This window comes from Anguilla anguilla, chromosome 14, assembly GCF_013347855.1.
Source record: "Anguilla anguilla isolate fAngAng1 chromosome 14, fAngAng1.pri, whole genome shotgun sequence".
Classification (NCBI taxonomy): Eukaryota; Metazoa; Chordata; class Actinopteri; order Anguilliformes; family Anguillidae; genus Anguilla; species Anguilla anguilla.
Window position 1 is genome coordinate 1588070 of NC_049214.1, and position 16896 is coordinate 1604965.

General features: G+C 45.6%; 1 long non-coding RNA gene across 2 annotated transcripts in view; it reads right to left on the reverse strand.

Annotated features, from left to right (window-relative positions):
* The window catches only part of LOC118212436, a 103917-nt gene that overhangs the window by 13619 nt on the left and 73402 nt on the right, over window positions 1-16896 (reverse strand). Inside the window, exon 1 of one of the 2 annotated variants that reach the window (XR_004762222.1) lies at window positions 15074-15164. The exons of the other annotated variant lie outside the window; for it this stretch is intronic. This is a non-coding gene — a long non-coding RNA (uncharacterized LOC118212436). Of the gene's footprint in view, window positions 1-15073; window positions 15165-16896 lie in introns of those variants that run through there. 2 annotated transcript variants of the gene reach the window in all.

A 16896-nucleotide genomic window follows, 5' to 3' on the forward strand; every position in this document is an offset into this window, starting at 1 on the left:
CTGAACATTTTACAGAAGCAATTCAGGATGGGCGTCCTGCTCGATGGGTACAGGGGCAGTGTAACATGGGTACAGGGGCAGTGTCACATGGGTACAGGGGCAGTGTCACATGGGTACAGGGGTAGTGTCACATGGGTACAGGGGCAGTGTCACATGGGTACAGGGGCAGTGTCACATGGGTACAGGGACAGTGTCACATGGGTACAGGGGCAGTGTCACATGGGTACAGGGGCAGTGTCACATGGGTACAGGGGTAGTGTCACATGGGTACAGGGGTAGTGTCACATGGGTACAGGGACAGTGTCACATGGGTACAGGGGCAGTGTCACATGGGTACAGGGGCAGTGTCACATGGGTACAGGGGCAGTGTAACATGGGTACAGGGGCAGTGTCACATGGGTACAGGGGTAGTGTCACATGGGTACAGGGGCAGTGTCACATGGGTACAGGGGCAGTGTCACATGGGTACAGGGGCAGTGTCACATGGGTACAGGGACAGTGTCACATGGGTACAGGGGCAGTGTCACATGGGTACAGGGGCAGTGTCACATGGGTACAGGGGTAGTGTCACATGGGTACAGGGGTAGTGTCACATGGGTACAGGGACAGTGTCACATGGGTACAGGGGCAGTGTCACATGGGTACAGGGGCAGTGTTCTAGTGAAAGGTCATTAAATCACTTGTTGCCACTAAGTTGTAGAGGTTGAAATTCCAGGCTCAGAAAGTAAAAGTCATCCCCTGTATTCTGGATTTGCTAATCAGCACAATTCTTCAGCCAGGAGAGAGAATTAATTAGTGAAAGCTGGCTGAGTTCACGGGTGGAGGAAACACACGGCAGGACTTTTACTTTCTGACCCCTGGACCTTCCACCTCAGCTAAGCTGAGTGATTATTCAAATGTATGCTTGTGAATTACACTGGTTACACTGGACCATAATAGAGAGCCAGTTAATGGAGGGGGTTAATCCAGAGAGTTAAACTAATTAGCATATACCCTTAAACAGTCTAAAGCCAGGATTCAATCAACATCTTTGCCCTTAAACACTTAGAAGCAATAAAAAGCTTCTTTTTTTCTTCTTCACAAAAACACAGTTTTGGGGAGTTTGGGAATCAACTCGCCAGACTGAAATTGTGAAGAAAAAGTGTTACGCTGCCATTTACTTGCAGGTCGAAGTTATGATCAAATGCGGACTGGAAACAGGGCGTAAGAGGCTTGGACTGAACCCAGTCAATTCTCAGACTGAACCCAGTCGATTCTCAGACTGAACCCAGTCGATGCTCAGACTGAACCCAGTCGATTCTCAGACTGAACCCAGTCGATGCTCAGTACCTCCGGGGAGAAAACAGAAGGAAGGCGATGCTGAACTCCTACAAGCAGTGAAGAGCCCGTATGGGCAGCTTTGCAGCCACTTGTTTAATTACTCACTCAGACAAGCTCCACTGAATGCGTTTTTATAATAAAAACACAGGATAGCGAACAGAGTGAGGACAGACGCTGGAAAAGGAGCATATTCTAGTGTTTATTTCTCCCCTGGCTGACTGAAGGAGACTGAACCTCCCCCTTATTTTTGTTCCATTCAGCATTTGCGCATTTCAGCTACATTTTCGAAGAGCGGGGGTTTTGGGGTTTTGGGGGGTGGGGGGGGCGGACAGAGTGACTGCATTCCGCCCCGCAGGCCCGGCGGTAGAACAGAAGAAGGAGAGCGCTGATTAGAGGAGAGGAGCAGCTCTGTCTGATGACGGCTGCTGGCCTGTGGCTGTGTCATTACTGCGGGAATTCCATCATTACCGCGGGAATTCCATCATTACCGCGGGAATTCCATCATTACCGCGGGAATTCCATCATTACCGCGGGAATTCCATCATTTCCGCAAAATTAGTCCGGCGGTAACCTAAGGCCTCCTCTTCACCCTCAGGATGAAGGCAAGCATCACATTAACTTGAAGAATGCAACCAAAAAACACAAACAAAAAAAAAAAATGAAGGGGCACCATTGTGTTTAGTTCAGTTTTGCGTGAGGCATATATATCTAAAGTACTTCAAAACTCTGGTACTGAACACTGCTGTAGTTGCTGACCATGACATTACATTTATTTAGCAGACGCTTTTATCCAAAGCGATGTACAAAAGTGCATATCATGGTCATGGACAACTACAAAACACAGGTTCAATAAGGTTCAAATGTGCATCCCTTTATGGACAGTCTACCCTTCTTCAAATGGACACTTCCAGCAGCATAAAGCTCTATGTAAGAAAGCACACATCATCTCAAGCTGGTTCCACAACCATGACAGTGACTTCAGCTCACTCCACTGGCATACACTGTCCCCAGATCTCAATCCGATAGAGCACCTTCGGGGTTACCGTAAGTGGAATGGGAGGTTTGCATCATGAACATGTGACCGAAAAATCAGAAGGAAGTGTGTGATGCTATCGAGTCAGCATTAACCAAAAGCCCTAACTGAACTAATTCTGTTAAAATCAGCAACCCAGATTTTAGGTGAAGATGAAGAAAGAGAAATATTTCCAGGTTGCCTTCATGCAATAAAAGCAACAGGAGCTTCCTCTCTATTCCAAGACATTTCTTTTTTCCTCCGTGTGGTTTATTTACTGCCATTAATATTCCATGCGCACACTGCAGAGTGTGCTTAGTTATAAATAGTCAAACCAAAGGTCAAAACAGATACGTTTCCCTGAAGTAAGCATCCTGCTAATAATCTCTTATTAATCAGGGAAACCAGCGCGGCATTCACATCACAACAAAAACCAAGATACTGCAAGGGGGAATGAAACAGAACATGCGTATGATAATTAAAACGGTTTGACGTGGTATGTTTCAGAAGCCTAAGACAGAAACGCATGAGCGTTTTACAGGGTCAGCCTTCCTCTAGTGCCGTCTTCAGCATCTCCTTCCCCTCTTCGCCTCGTTCGTACAGGCAGCAGCGCTGGGCACCGTGGTTACAGCCGAGCAGCCAGCGGTGGCAGTTAGAAGATCGTGAGAGGAGCAGTAGCCTAATTCGCGCCGTCATTTTTGTTGAATCGACGAGCGAAAGGACTATTTAGCACGTTGAAAGTTTTCCAAATTGGACCAATTAAGCGTTTTAATTGCGTTGCGAGCCGCGATGAGACTGCACTGTGTCAGAGAGCGAGGCATAAAATCACAAGGCCTCGCCAGCTTTATGGCTTCGGAAAACACATCCCGCGCCGCTCACCCGTCTTACTGTGCGTCTAATGTTCCCCTTCGCCACTTCTGACAATATGGCTGCTTAATATGGCGGCTTTAGTGCCGGTCATACGCTATCCTCACATGAACCCAAACCCTCCAGCTCAATCTCAGCGGCCTGCTCGGCTCAGAGAGAGGAACAGAATCCTCACTGTTCCCCAGCTCTGTTGGTACCATCAGGACCATTCTATAGTTCCAATATTTTTTTAACTGCAGCTCTGAGATTTTATAAAGTGTCAGATATTCGTCACTTGTGATTGCCTGTTTCCGGCCTCCTTTTGTCTTTAACGACAATTCAGTGCGATGATTTCAAAATGTGATACAGTTGAGTGAATCTTGAGTGAATAATATTAGTAGAGAAAAAAAAAAAAAACATGCAGGTGAGAATTTAAATGTAATTTCAGGATCACAGAATGTGTATTTTTTCCAACACCAATTTCATCTTTAAATTAGAATTTTAAGTCACCACTGTGCCACCCACATCCAATCTTCTGCCCTCAGCTGGCCGAAGTGCCACCATTAGACCCCAGGTCATACACAGGTAGACTCATTCCTCTGTGATGTTTTGTGTGCTGGAGCCGGACTGTAATCACAGCAGGCCCCTCTACCCACAACACCACTTTGGACTGTTTAACCGATTTTTTCAAAATCTAATTGGGGGCCATTTTGGTTTTTGGATAACGAGTTCATTCAGTTGCACCCAGCTGGCATTCTGCTCTGAAAGACAGGTTCAGAGTAACCCGGGCAACCTCTGTTCGACAGTCATCTCTCTCTGTGTGAAAAAAGAGAACTTTTAAAGCAGGCTGGTGGCAGGAGGATAATTGGATCTTGTACTCATCTTTTGAGTTTTCCCCCTGCCTACTGAACAGGAGGCTTTGCGAAGCTAAAAAAAAAAAAAAAAAGGCAAGTACCAAGAAAAATGACCCTGCCAAGATGGCCGCCAAACTCAGCGCTGGGGATTTCATGGGGGGCGAGGATGGGGGCGGGGGGTGGTTGAGGAAGCAGGGCATTACTCTGAGAATATGTATGGCTTCATCCGGAAGCAGAATTATTATCTCTATAAACTATAACCCGCCACAGAGGCCAGCGAGAAAGAGCTTTCTAAGCGCTCTGAATAAAGCAAAGGCAAGTTGGGTATCAGGACACCGCGGAATTCAGAAGCTTATGATCTTAGTTTCTTATATGGAAATATTCGGCGTCTTTGATCTCACACCCCAAATTCTCTCTGTGGCTTTATCAGTAAAATGGAGTGGTTAAATCCCTTCAAGCACAAGGGGGAGGGGGGGGGGGGATTTAAAAAATAACAGAACCCATAGCGTGGTTTTGCACCACCTTGTAGTCATAATCCTATGGCTGTAGGTTCAGAATAATAGAAATTTAAATGACAGGAAGAGGGAACACAGGGATTTATTACAGCGTAAAATGGCCCGTTTGGGAGCTGTGTGACAACAGAGCCACCAAGCCTGTAGACCGCGGATTAGGAAATCAAAACACTTATCTGAGGCACATTATTACATCACATGGCATTTAGCAGATGCTCTTATCCAGAGGAACTCACACAACATTTAAATGAATTAACTTTTAAATGAATTTACATTGCATTTATTTATACAGCTGCATGTAGCCTACACTGAAGCAATGCAGTGTCCTACCTGGGAATCGAACCTGTGACCTTTACAAGACTCGCTCCTTACCCATCATACTACACTGCCGCCCAATTATCAGTCTCAAGTTATATCTCAAGGAAGGTTTGTGTGTTAATATATTTGTTTGTCACCTTTTCAGTAGTAATTCAACATATGGGTTAGATGAAAATGGGGGGGGGTGCAACATTTTCTTGCAGCTAATGGTAATTCACTGACCTTTTAATACCTATTACATTATCAATCAATCAATCAATCAATCTTATTTGTATAGCGCTTCTAACAAAGGAGCTTTGTCACAAAGCAGCTTTACAGAGAACCGGCCCCCAAAGAGTAAGCCTAGGGCAACAGTGGCAAGGAAAAACTCCCTGACTGATAGCAGGAAGAGACCTTGAGCCGAACCGGACTCGGAGGGAACATTAAAAGTTTCTGGTCCATTTTACTTCCTTTATTATCCCAGCTACTGGCACTGGGTAGTTCAGTGTCAGACTCTGCTGCTCAGTCGCTGAAGATCACAGAAAAATCTTAAGCCTCTAAGGTAAAGAGAACTAATTCACACCGCCATCTTTAAAAAGTCCAATGTGATAGGAACAGCAGATTTGCTATAGGCTCCAACATCTCTGCTCAATCAGTTATCCTTGCATAATATATCTTTTTTTAATTATTGCACGCAATTTAATGTCGACTACGGGCCTAAGGTTCTAACCGCATCCCCTCGTCTTCCATTTGGCAGTATAACCGGATAATGAATGAAATATAATCTACAGGAAATCCAGGCGCCTCCGGCAGGTTGTACCCTTTGGGGTCTTTTAAATGACTTCCACTTCTGGAGCTCGCTTTAGATAAGAACAACTGCTGAGGGATTTTAATGCAACGCAATGCAGTTCAGTGCAGATTATAATGCAATGCAATGCAATCCAGCGCAGATTATAACACAACGCAATGCAATCCAGCGCAGATTATAATGCAACACAATGCAATCCAGGGCAGATTATAATGCAACACAATGCAATCCAGCGCAGATTATAATGCAACACAATGCAATCCAGGGCAGATTATAATGCAACACAATGCAATCCAGCGCAGATTATAATGCAACACAATGCAATCCAGCGCAGATTATAATGCAACACAATGCAATCCAGCGCAGATTATAACGCAACGCAGTGCAATCCAGCGCAGATTATAATGCAACGCAGTGCAATCCAGCGCAGATTATAATGCAACGCAGTATCATTATCTGAACCTTTCACAGACCTGGGGTTTGAGACACAAATTCATTGCAAACTAACAGTACGTATTAATTCAAACCGCACGTCATATTTTCCAGTCGAGGCCACAAACCGGACCTGTACAAATAATGTGAAAAACAGGGAATTCCAGTCAAAAAGCGGAGCATCTGGCGACCCCAGCTGCAGCGTCGCTCAGCGCGAGACTGTGTCTGTGTAGCCGCGCTGCTGGTACAGTCGCCAGATGCTTCACAGGTTTTTAAGAGGTTCATTCTGTACATTTCTGCATCCTAATGGCGGACCAACCTGGCACTCCTTGGTTAATTTAATTTAAGTTTTTAAAGCTAGCACATCGACTGGTCGGTATTACATCATCACCCTGTCATGTAAACCAGATCTCAGGGAGGTTATTTGGTGTTTGGGGAAATAATGAGTTCTTGCCCCACTTGACGCATCTCCAGTATGTTTTGTGATACTACAGTGTCACATTGCAGTGTGCTTAAAAACATGTATTTCAGTCTCTGGCTCAACCAATCACTTCTTCAATGATTCCGGCAACTTTGGCTAATTCTACGATCGACATGCTAGTTGTTTCATACACATTAAAGAGTGAAACACAGCGGAAAATGCATTATAAAGGTCTACATCTATAGGGTTGTGTACATTATAAAAGCAGAAAGTCTATATAACACATCGGCCATGCGTGCAGATTGGACTCAGATACTTAAACATGGGATATGTTCAAGCATAACTTGTTCTTATCTGATTTAAAGCTGAATAAATTCAAGAAACGTCTTTTTATGGATTGTAGAATTTGTTAAACCGTGCTTGGGACAAATGCTGATTGAATTTTTGTTTTAATCTACAAACGCAGATTTTTATCGAAGTGAGCCAATCTTTTTCTTATTTGGGGCTTGATATGTTTGTGATAGCAGTTGGGTGTGTGATATGCCTGGTACTTCTGATTTGATACTAAACTGTTTTAAGACAAAATAAGTCTGGGCCCATTTCACTTTAGAAACACAATTTGCATGCCACAGTTCACATCCATGCAGTTGGGCTGTGACATCATACTGTATCAATAATGATGTCACATATCAGTAACGATGTCACAGATCCCCTCCCTGTGATTATGCCTTTCCCCTGTGCATAAAGTGAGGTCACAGTCCATACGTTAGCAGGTTTAAGTGCAGTAGTGTGGTGCAGTGTGTAAGCTCCCGGAGTCTTCACGACTTCCGTCCTACAGTCGGAATTAATTCCAGACATTCGTCTATCTCCCGTGGTTTTCACCGTTCTCGATGAGCAAATACACGCTGATTAAAAAACATCCTGTTTTCTGTGTGAAAACAGGAGCAGCTTACGCTGCGGCTGGGGGCATTAGACATCGCTTCTGTGATACATCACTGCTGGAAACCTACATCTCTTCTGTCAGTATGCACTGTACCAGCTCTCCTTCCCCCATCTCATTTTTATTTTAAATGAGAGAAAATCCAGGGACTAAATATCAGTTTGGTGCTGGGAAGGGAACAAGGACAACAACAAGTACCACCTTCTCAAGAAGCCAGAACCCTACTTAACCCTTTAAGAAGTGAGGTTACATATGTGATTAAAATGTTCTAAAGAACTGAACATTCTTAACTGAACATAGAATGTTCTTAACTGAACATTCCAATGCTGATGTCACAATCACTGCTGGTGACTGAAAGCAGTAGAGTTCTAGAACACTGACTTATAAAAAAAAAAAACCTATACTCCTGAAAAGGGTAAGCAGAAGCTACCTGTGCTTATGTGTGTTCCTTAGGAACAATGCCACAGCTTAACGTTGGCAGACCCCGCAGGTTCGACTCCAGGCGAGGCAGCAGAACCGTTTGTGTGTTTCTACCGGAGTACGCCCACGCACCATGTGACTCTGACCACAGCGCCCGCTCCACACAGCCCTGCTTTGCATCCTCCTGCATGCATCGCATGTATATGCATTTATTTCCCCACAAGCCCTAATGCTTTCCAGCTGTTACACCAAGCCCTGCTCTTTCTTTTCCATTTTTACCACACAGCAGGGCTGTCCATTTCAAAATTCAGCCCGTTGGCTGTTGTTTTTATTATTATTATTTTTTTTTTAGGATAGCTACCAGCATGAAGTCAACAAATACATTTTTGTTTCAGAAATAAGTGACCTATTCTATTACAACAAAAACAGTAATAGAGTCTTGTGCAGAATGGGCTTAAAAAAACAGCAATTAACCCAGCTAATGTTACTGAGCCTACGGTCTCATCGAAAGAGTGACTTCAACTTTTCCGACAGCTCACACATACAGTAAAACAACACAAGATCCGGACAGACAGCAGGGCTCGGAAACACTGGGGACGGGAAAAACGAAATGCTGAATAAATTAGCGGTGTGAGGCTTCTATGGGACTGCGTGTTCTTCTGCACATTTCACATCGCCAGACTATTCAATTCAAAAAGGACCACAGTAAACAGTTTTTGAAGAAGCACATTTTTTTTGGACGGCTCAGCAGAGAATCTCTGTTGGAGCGCGTTGTGATTCCGTGTGACGGCTACATTCAGACAGGCTCACATGACGTGTGTGAGAGGCTAGTCCAGTCCCCCATGAAATCACAACTTTTTAAAAGAATCCTGCCACAGTCGCTCCTTCTATAATAAAAAATATGCCAGCTCTTCACTCACTGAACTGTTGATAACACTGAGACACATATTAAAAGGATGTGCAGATATGATTTCAATTTGCTTTCACAATTTTTACTTAATACTGTGAGCCCACAGGGGGGTGAGGAAAAAGTAATTTTTTCCTTTTTCTTTCCGTGAGAGAGGCGAGAGTTTTTCAAGATGGCCGTGCAGCCCCACCCACAGAGCGCAGGTTAGCACCCCGATGATTTGCGGAGCAGGACACAGACGTCTCAGAGATGAGACCCTAACCCAATCACAGCCTTTATGAGTTATTTCAGAACCGCGCTCGAGGCAGCTTCCTCACCTCCGCCAACAAAGCCTGGCCTTCTCAGGAAACAGAGAAAAATGAGACGGCGTCATCCCTCTAAATCAGACATCTTTTGGTCAAGGAGAGCCGTGAGCTCTGCTGGTTTTTGATTTTTTGCCTTAATATCAGCGACCAATTCAGGCCAGAGAAACCAGGTGAGGTGAGTTAGCAGTGTAATTGACTGCTTCAAAGGCATACTATGCAGGAGTTTTAATTTAAAAATATTCTAAAATTAACTATGCTAAGGCATGTCTATGATGCACTGGCAATCTCAGTCTTTACACACTTTGTGCATTTGTACACCTTTTACCTGTATTTGTTATTCTAAGATGGGTTCAGGATGTTAACTGGGCTAGGAGAGTCTGAACTGAAGAGTGAACAGTGTGGGTGCCCTGCAATGGACTGGCAAACCGTCCAGGGTGTATTCCTGCCTCTCGCCCAATGCATGCTGGGATAGGCTCCCCCTCCTCCTGGACCCTGACCAGGATAAGCGGGTATAGATAATGGATGGATGGATGGATGGATGGACGGGTTAACAGTTTAATTCACGATAGTCATCTTTGCCTAAGCAACACAAATTTCCACATGAGTTATACTGAGGTATTCAGTGTCTGCCGCGCTTCGGGGAGGTTGTACAGCGTGAGGCTGTACAACCGAGCCTGTTTCGCCATTTCACTCAGAAACGGAAAGTCTTTCCGCCCATTTTCAGAATTCTGGGGCGCTCTGACGCACCGTCGGCTGCCGTTCTGTCGTTTCTGTGGTTTCTGCCTTCAGGCGCCAAACATATCGTGAATTTTTAAGAAAATAAAAAAAGTTTTCTGAGGTGGTGGTGAGGTTGGAAGGGAGGGGGAGGGGGGGGGGGGGATCAGGTAAATTACCCTCCCAGAAACTGAACATACCATCTCACAAAGACGGTCTTTATTTATTTATTTTCTACGGACATTTTAATTAATGGCGCAGTCCTGCCTAAAGGTAAGTAATTTTATGAAAGATTGAGGTTTTCACAGGAACAACGGTTCCCTCTCTGACTCCAGTCATCCACATGGTACATATAAAAATGTTACAGCGAGAGATAATATTTCCTTCCGTTTGCCATCATTTTTATATCCCTGCCTAAAACTCATGGATATGTTAATCACTTTTTAATTAGCTGACCGAAGGGACAGTGATTATTTCAACCGTTTTTTTACAAAGTAAATCTTTCTAGCTTCCTAGGATACTTCAAAAAGAACTATTTGATGCCAGTAAACTGCTTATTCAAAGATATTTTCATCTGAAGAAAGAAACTTGGAATGCACGCTATGGTTTAATGAAGTCATTTATGCTCACATTAATATTGTAACTACATCTTGAGTCAAAAGAGCTATTTTGCTAACATTTTGACATGACATTTTAATCTAAATTAAAAGAAAAACTATGCCACACTGTGTCTTCTGCTGCGCTTGCAACTGTATTGAATTAAATAACTTTTCAGACCTTTACTGATTAAAATGACTTTTAGACCACCCTGTCTCTCATCAGAGTTTCACACTTCCTCATTAAATCGGCTTTAAAAAATCTTCTCACATAATTCTCTTCTCAGGCTCTCAGGTAGTGTATCAAAGAACCAGGAAAAAGAAGAAACGGATAATATCCCACTCAAACAGGTCATCTATAACGACTAACTCAAGTGCAAAAGGGACTCGCGTACAGCAACCCTCTCCAAAGGTTCTGTGGTAGGCACTGAACCTACAGAACGGAATCTGTTGTGTAACGAAAACAGAAGTATGATAAAATAAGGCTTTCATACGCAGGTCAGAAAGGCATTGAGCTTGAATGCAGGTGTGCCAGGCGTGATTGCCTATCCCATCATCATTAACCTGCCCCGCTCGCCTGGTCAGCATCAGACGCTTGGACAGGCAGGTCAAAGGTCACACCAGATTCGACAGGAGAGGACCAGACACCCTCGTGCCGAACAAAGGGAGGGTCTGTTCCATCTATCTGCAGCCCCGGGCCACGCTCCCTCTTCACGGAACAGCTCCATGAATCACACAAAGGGAGCGCCGCTTCTGAAAGAGGTGTCATATTGATTTGATTCAATATTCAATCTGTCCGATGGGTGAAAAGCTAGCAATTCACTCTTTTGCACCCTTTGATGGTAACTCAACTCACACCGACCTCAACAGACATCAGAATCATCTACAAAAGAGGGGCCAACAGAAGAGTTGTTTCATTTGGGTTATTGGATACAGATGCTGTAAAATGCGTTAATCTTCACGTGAAGAACTTACAGCACACAGATCGTTCTTCATGCGACCCTGCTCCTCACAACGTTGTGAATAAGCATGTCTTTTCTCCTTTTTTGTAAATATTAAGAGTTTGTGCGATTTTGCCCATTATCTGTTGATTGGCGGCCATTTTGTGGTAACCTGTGGGTCATCTGGTCTCCTTTTGTGTGGTCGGTTCTCCAGACTTCAGATCACCAGGTCCTCTTCTAATTCTATTGATCTTCACGATCTTCTAACTCTATTGATCTTTTGAGGGGCACGTCCAATAATAGCAACGCACTGATTAGAGGGTAAGGTTTCTGAGCAGAAGGTTGACGGTCGGGCCCCTCAGGTGAATGAACTCCATTTCAAATGAAACACTTTTAGTTTTCTGCAACAGTTCTTATAGTTTTCTTCAGTAAAAAAAAAAGAAAAAGTTATTTGGCATCCCAAGAGAACAAATTAAAGGAGTACAAAAGTATTGAAAGCAAGTTTCACCTCGTACCTTCTCGCACAGAAAATGTGCGATTTTGTAATCAGCGTTTATGTCAAAATTTTAATTAAATTTAAACCCAAGACACAACAGAGAGCAGAACACTTCCAGAAATGAGCGGAGCCCAACTCTCACAAATAATGCATGCACATTATACGGTCCGATGTGGTGCATAGAATGGGTTAGTTAACGCTCAAATGAAGACGCTATTTATAAAACATGCCGTGTTTTTCTGAGAAAGAAACCCTAGAGATTGACAGAGAAGAAGAAAGGGAATAAACAGCCTCTGGAAAGGAGGCGTGTGGAACGTGTTTTTGCGGGAGCTGTGTAGTGTTTTAGCGCTCCTCAGAGTGCATGAAGCGCTGGGCCGGGCAGAACGTGAGGGGCGGCCATGTTTTTCGCCAGAGGCGCAGTGTTGGGACCACCACTGAAGTTTCTCAGTGATTTCTGATCTAAGCCAGGCCTGAACTCTGACCCCCCCATACCCCCATACCCCCCCCCCCCCCCCCCCCGAGGCCTCGCACTGTGAGAAAGCACACTGTACCCCGAGGAGCAGAAGTCATATTTTAAAGGTCCACGTACAACTCTCGCAATGGCCATGCCAAATTTTTACTTTGTCATCATTTATTCACCTGAAAACAAGCTGCCATGCGGACGCTGTGTGTGCAAAGGGCTCGGTGAGGGCTGGGTGAGGGGTGGGTGAGGGCTGGGTGAGGGGTGGATGAGGGGTGGATGAGGGGTGGGTGAGGGCTGGATGAGGGCTGGGTGAGGGGTGGGTGAGGGCTCGGTGAGGGCTGGATGAGGGGTGGGTGAGGGCTGGGTGAGGGGTGGATGAGGGGTGGATGAGGGGTGGGTGAGGGCTGGATGAGGGCTGGGTGAGGGGTGGGTGAGGGCTCGGTGAGGGCTGGGTGAGGGCTCGGTGAGGGCTGGGTGAGGGGTGGGTGAGGGCTGGGTGAGGGGTGGATGAGGGGTGGATGAGGGCTGGATGAGGGGTGGATGAGGGGTGGATGAGGGGTGGATGAGGGCTGGGTGAGGGGTGGGTGAGGGGTGGGTGAGGGGTGGATGAGGGGTGGGTGAGGGCTGGATGAGGGCTGGGTGAGGGGTGGGTGAGGGCTCGGTGAGGGCTGGGTGAGGGGTGGTCATGTTCTGATATGTGAATCCAGAGAAGAGAATGTGCCTTCCTTTTTCCCATCAGTGTGTTTCCTACTGTACCCCACTACATTCATGTACTACCGCTGGAAACTTAATGAAAATGGGTACAGTGACATTTTGATGTAGTACCTGGAATAGCATCTTCACCAGAATTTACATAACATCTGAGATTTGCCTCTCCAGTACATCCCCGGGCAAATCTGCAGATTTCTCCCCCAACAAACATCCACAAAAGCATGTATACACGTGCACACACACACACACACATACAGACACACACGCACACGCACACGCACACACACTATGGACACACACACCATGCACACACACACAAACACACACACACATAAACACAATACACACACACACACACACACCATACACACACACACCATACACACACACACACACACACACACACACCATAAACACACACACACACACACACCATACACACACACACACACACACACACACACACACACCATGCACACACACACACACACACACACCATGCACACACACACACACACACACACGTAGGCGAACCTTTAAGGCATCTCGCTACTCCCCCTCCTCCCTCAAAATCCCCCGAATCATGTTGCTTTGGCTCGTACACGAGCAGAGCAAATCCCCGGTTTCATAACACTGTTATCATTTTCACGAATCACACCCTGTCCCACATTTCTCGTCTGCGGTTCAGGAAGAAAATAACACTCCGGTGATTTCCCCCCTTCAAGGCCACGGCTTCATCTTTTCTTCTCGGAAAAGACACTTTGTGCTCTTTAAAAAAAAAAAAAAAAAAAAATTATATTTACATACAGTTTGATTTACCCTCTGCCTTGCTTATGTGGAAAACAGTCCTCGTTTACCTGAAGGTGAAATCACCGGTAAGAAAAACAGCTGGGTGATATACGAGCGGGATGCCGTAGCTGTCTGTAAATGATGATTTATCGACCGGTCTCCGGGAAACAGGGCGCGGAGGTGGTAATTAAACATCTCAGCGCGGGCTCTGTGCTTAACAAGGCCAGAGAAAGGAACCACGTCTACAGCACACCCAGAGCCAAGCAGGGCCGATGCTGACGTGTAACAGGAACTCAGCAGATAACAGGAGACACTACGACAATGTCACGCTGCCAGTGAGACAGAGGAACCTCAAAGCGGCCGTAGCAGTTAGCAGTTGGTGCCCACGAGGCACTGGCTTGTGCTGAATGGAGACATTTAATTCTCACGCTGGAGGCCTTTGGATTCGGACAAACCTTTGTTAAGTGGGTAAAGTTATCGTATGAGCGATTGAGGGGGCTTTGGAGGGGGGGTTGGGGGGGGGGGGGGGGACAGGTCATTTAATATATTCACGCTCATCTTGTTTTATGAACCTGTCTGATGCCTGGGCCTGAGGGTAATTTGGGGAAAAGGTTCCGAGTATCACTTTTTGGAAGAAGGTGCTCCCGCTTTCAGTTGAACTCATAAGAGGTGCCTGAGGAGGGGTTATTACCCTCAAAGGACAGAGGTGGTTAAGATGAAATAACAGGATCAGATAGAGGTGTGGTCACATCAGGACCTAGTCTTCTGTGTAGGTGTGTTTGTGTGTGTGTGTGTGTGTGTGTGTGTGTGTGTGGTGTGTGTGTGTGTGTGTGCGTGGGTGTGTGTGTGTGTGCGTGGGTGTGTGTGTGTGTGTGTGTGTGTGCGTGTGTGTGTGCGTGGGTGAGTATGTTTGTGTGTGGGGGGGGTACGGTGTGTGTGGTTGGTCTATGTTTGTGTGTATGGGGGAGCAGTATGGTGGGTGTGGTTTTTCTATGTGTGTGTGCATGTGGTGGGGGGGGTATGGTGGGTGTGTGTGTGGGAGGAGGGTATGATGGGTGTGTGTGTGAGCGTGTGTGTGTGTGTGGGGGGGGGTATGATGGGTGTGTGAGTGAGTGAGTGTGTGTGTGTGTGTGTGTGTGTGGGGGGGGGGTATGATGGGTGTGTGAGTGTGTGTGTGTGGTGGGTGTGTGTGTGTGGGGGGGGGTATGATGGGTGTGTGAGTGAGTGTGTGTGACGGGGGGGGGGTATGATGGGTGTGGTTGCTCTAGCGCTGATAATTACCAGTTTACCTCATTAAGGGTTCTGGCTGGAAGGGGCCATATGGCTGCAGATGAAGATGAAGATGAAGATGCTGAGCCTGTGACTACTGCTGGGTGAGTCTGTGGAGAGGACAAATCTGTGGTCTAGCATTTCAAGTGCAACTTGTGCATCGCTAAACCCACTGAAAATCACACATACCGATCCAATGTGGCTTGTGCATTGCTAAACCTACTGTATATCACAAATAACGATTCAATGTGCAGTAAAAACTGACTGAAAAACAGATGTACAGCATAAACGAGCGTTAAATGTGTGCCAGAATGTTATCTGTTCACTTTGGCTTTTGCTATCGATGATGGTGGCTTTTCTAAGCGCGGTGACGTGCTCATGGTCATGGTTTCGGTTGGTAGGGTCTTCTAAACGTTCTGCAGGAGCAGCTCCACCAAAACAACGGATGGATTGCGGCAACAAGACAAGCCTACAGGTTATACATCCCAAGAAGAAAATAAAAATCCAGAATAAATAAATTTTAAATAGATTTTAAAAATGGTGACATGAACAATAACATCCATATCAGTGTATGTGTGCCATTAACACACAAACAGGGCATTGCAATGACAGTTCTATCACTTGATTATGGCTGGTCTTGGACAGGTGGAGGAGTATGATTTTACCCTCAAATCTAACGTTCATCTTTTTCTAATCAACCCATGATAGAGAATAACCACCACATGGACCATAGCTTTTCTAGATTAATGTATCATCGCGAAATGGATTCACCCCAACAAGTGCTTATCTTTTTCATTTTACTTTCTGTCTCCACACGGTAGAGCAGTACTGTGTCACAGTGCTCACTGTTCCTGATTTTTATAGTACCTGCCTGTTCTATCACGCATGGAGAATTTCATGAGAAAAACCGAAAGATTTAATAGAGTTAATTGAATTTTCCTTTATCTCAGTTTGAATAGTTGAATATCTGTTTGAATTGGGGGGGGGGGGGGGGGGGCGGGGAGCTGCATCCACTGAGGAGACAGTCAGCTCCATATCGTATCAGTGTGTTCCTCATTTCAATAAGGAGCTCCTCTCTACACCTCACACCTCCGAAAAGAACCAGACAGAACCGCCTGTAGGATTTCAGCGACCCTAAACAATGAGTAACCGGGGGCAACCAATCATGGACCAGGGGAGAGTGTCAGATGCAATTGCGGACCGGGGGGGGGGGGGGGGGGGGGAGGGGGCATTGTTGCAGATTGTGGACCAGGGAAGTGGTGAAAAAGCTATTCATGCTTTCTGAATACTGCGCAATTAAAATGTCTTTCAAAAAAAAAAAAAAAGATTTTAAACCTGAAGTGTGCGTCCCGTGTGAGGTTGTGCTCTGCTTCTGCCTTCTCCACAGCAGGGAGAGCGTCTGCATACAGCTCAGGGGCTCGTGAGCGCATGGCTGCCCTGGGCATGCAGCACGGGAGATTCCAGTTTCAGTAAGCACAGACGGACAGTCGCAGCAAAAAAATAAACTATTGCAAAAAAAATTATATTTGGACTGTTGTGCACTTGTACTCCAATAATGATGACAGACAGCAGATTAAACAACTAAACATGGGCTAAGTCCTCCTTTAATATCTGGTACACGATTATTAAAGGATTTAACGTTTTGGAGATAATCGGTTGTGTGATATAAAACTCCACGGTAATTATACAGGAAATGAAGTAAACAACGATGATGATCGCTCGCAGTAAATTCAGGAGAGCGGCTGCCATCGCCGGCGCAGTGGAGGCAGAAGCCTGGAGAAGCACACACCCTCCACTTAACGCTTTGCATTCTGGGATTGATAGCGGAGCATGCCGTTGGTTC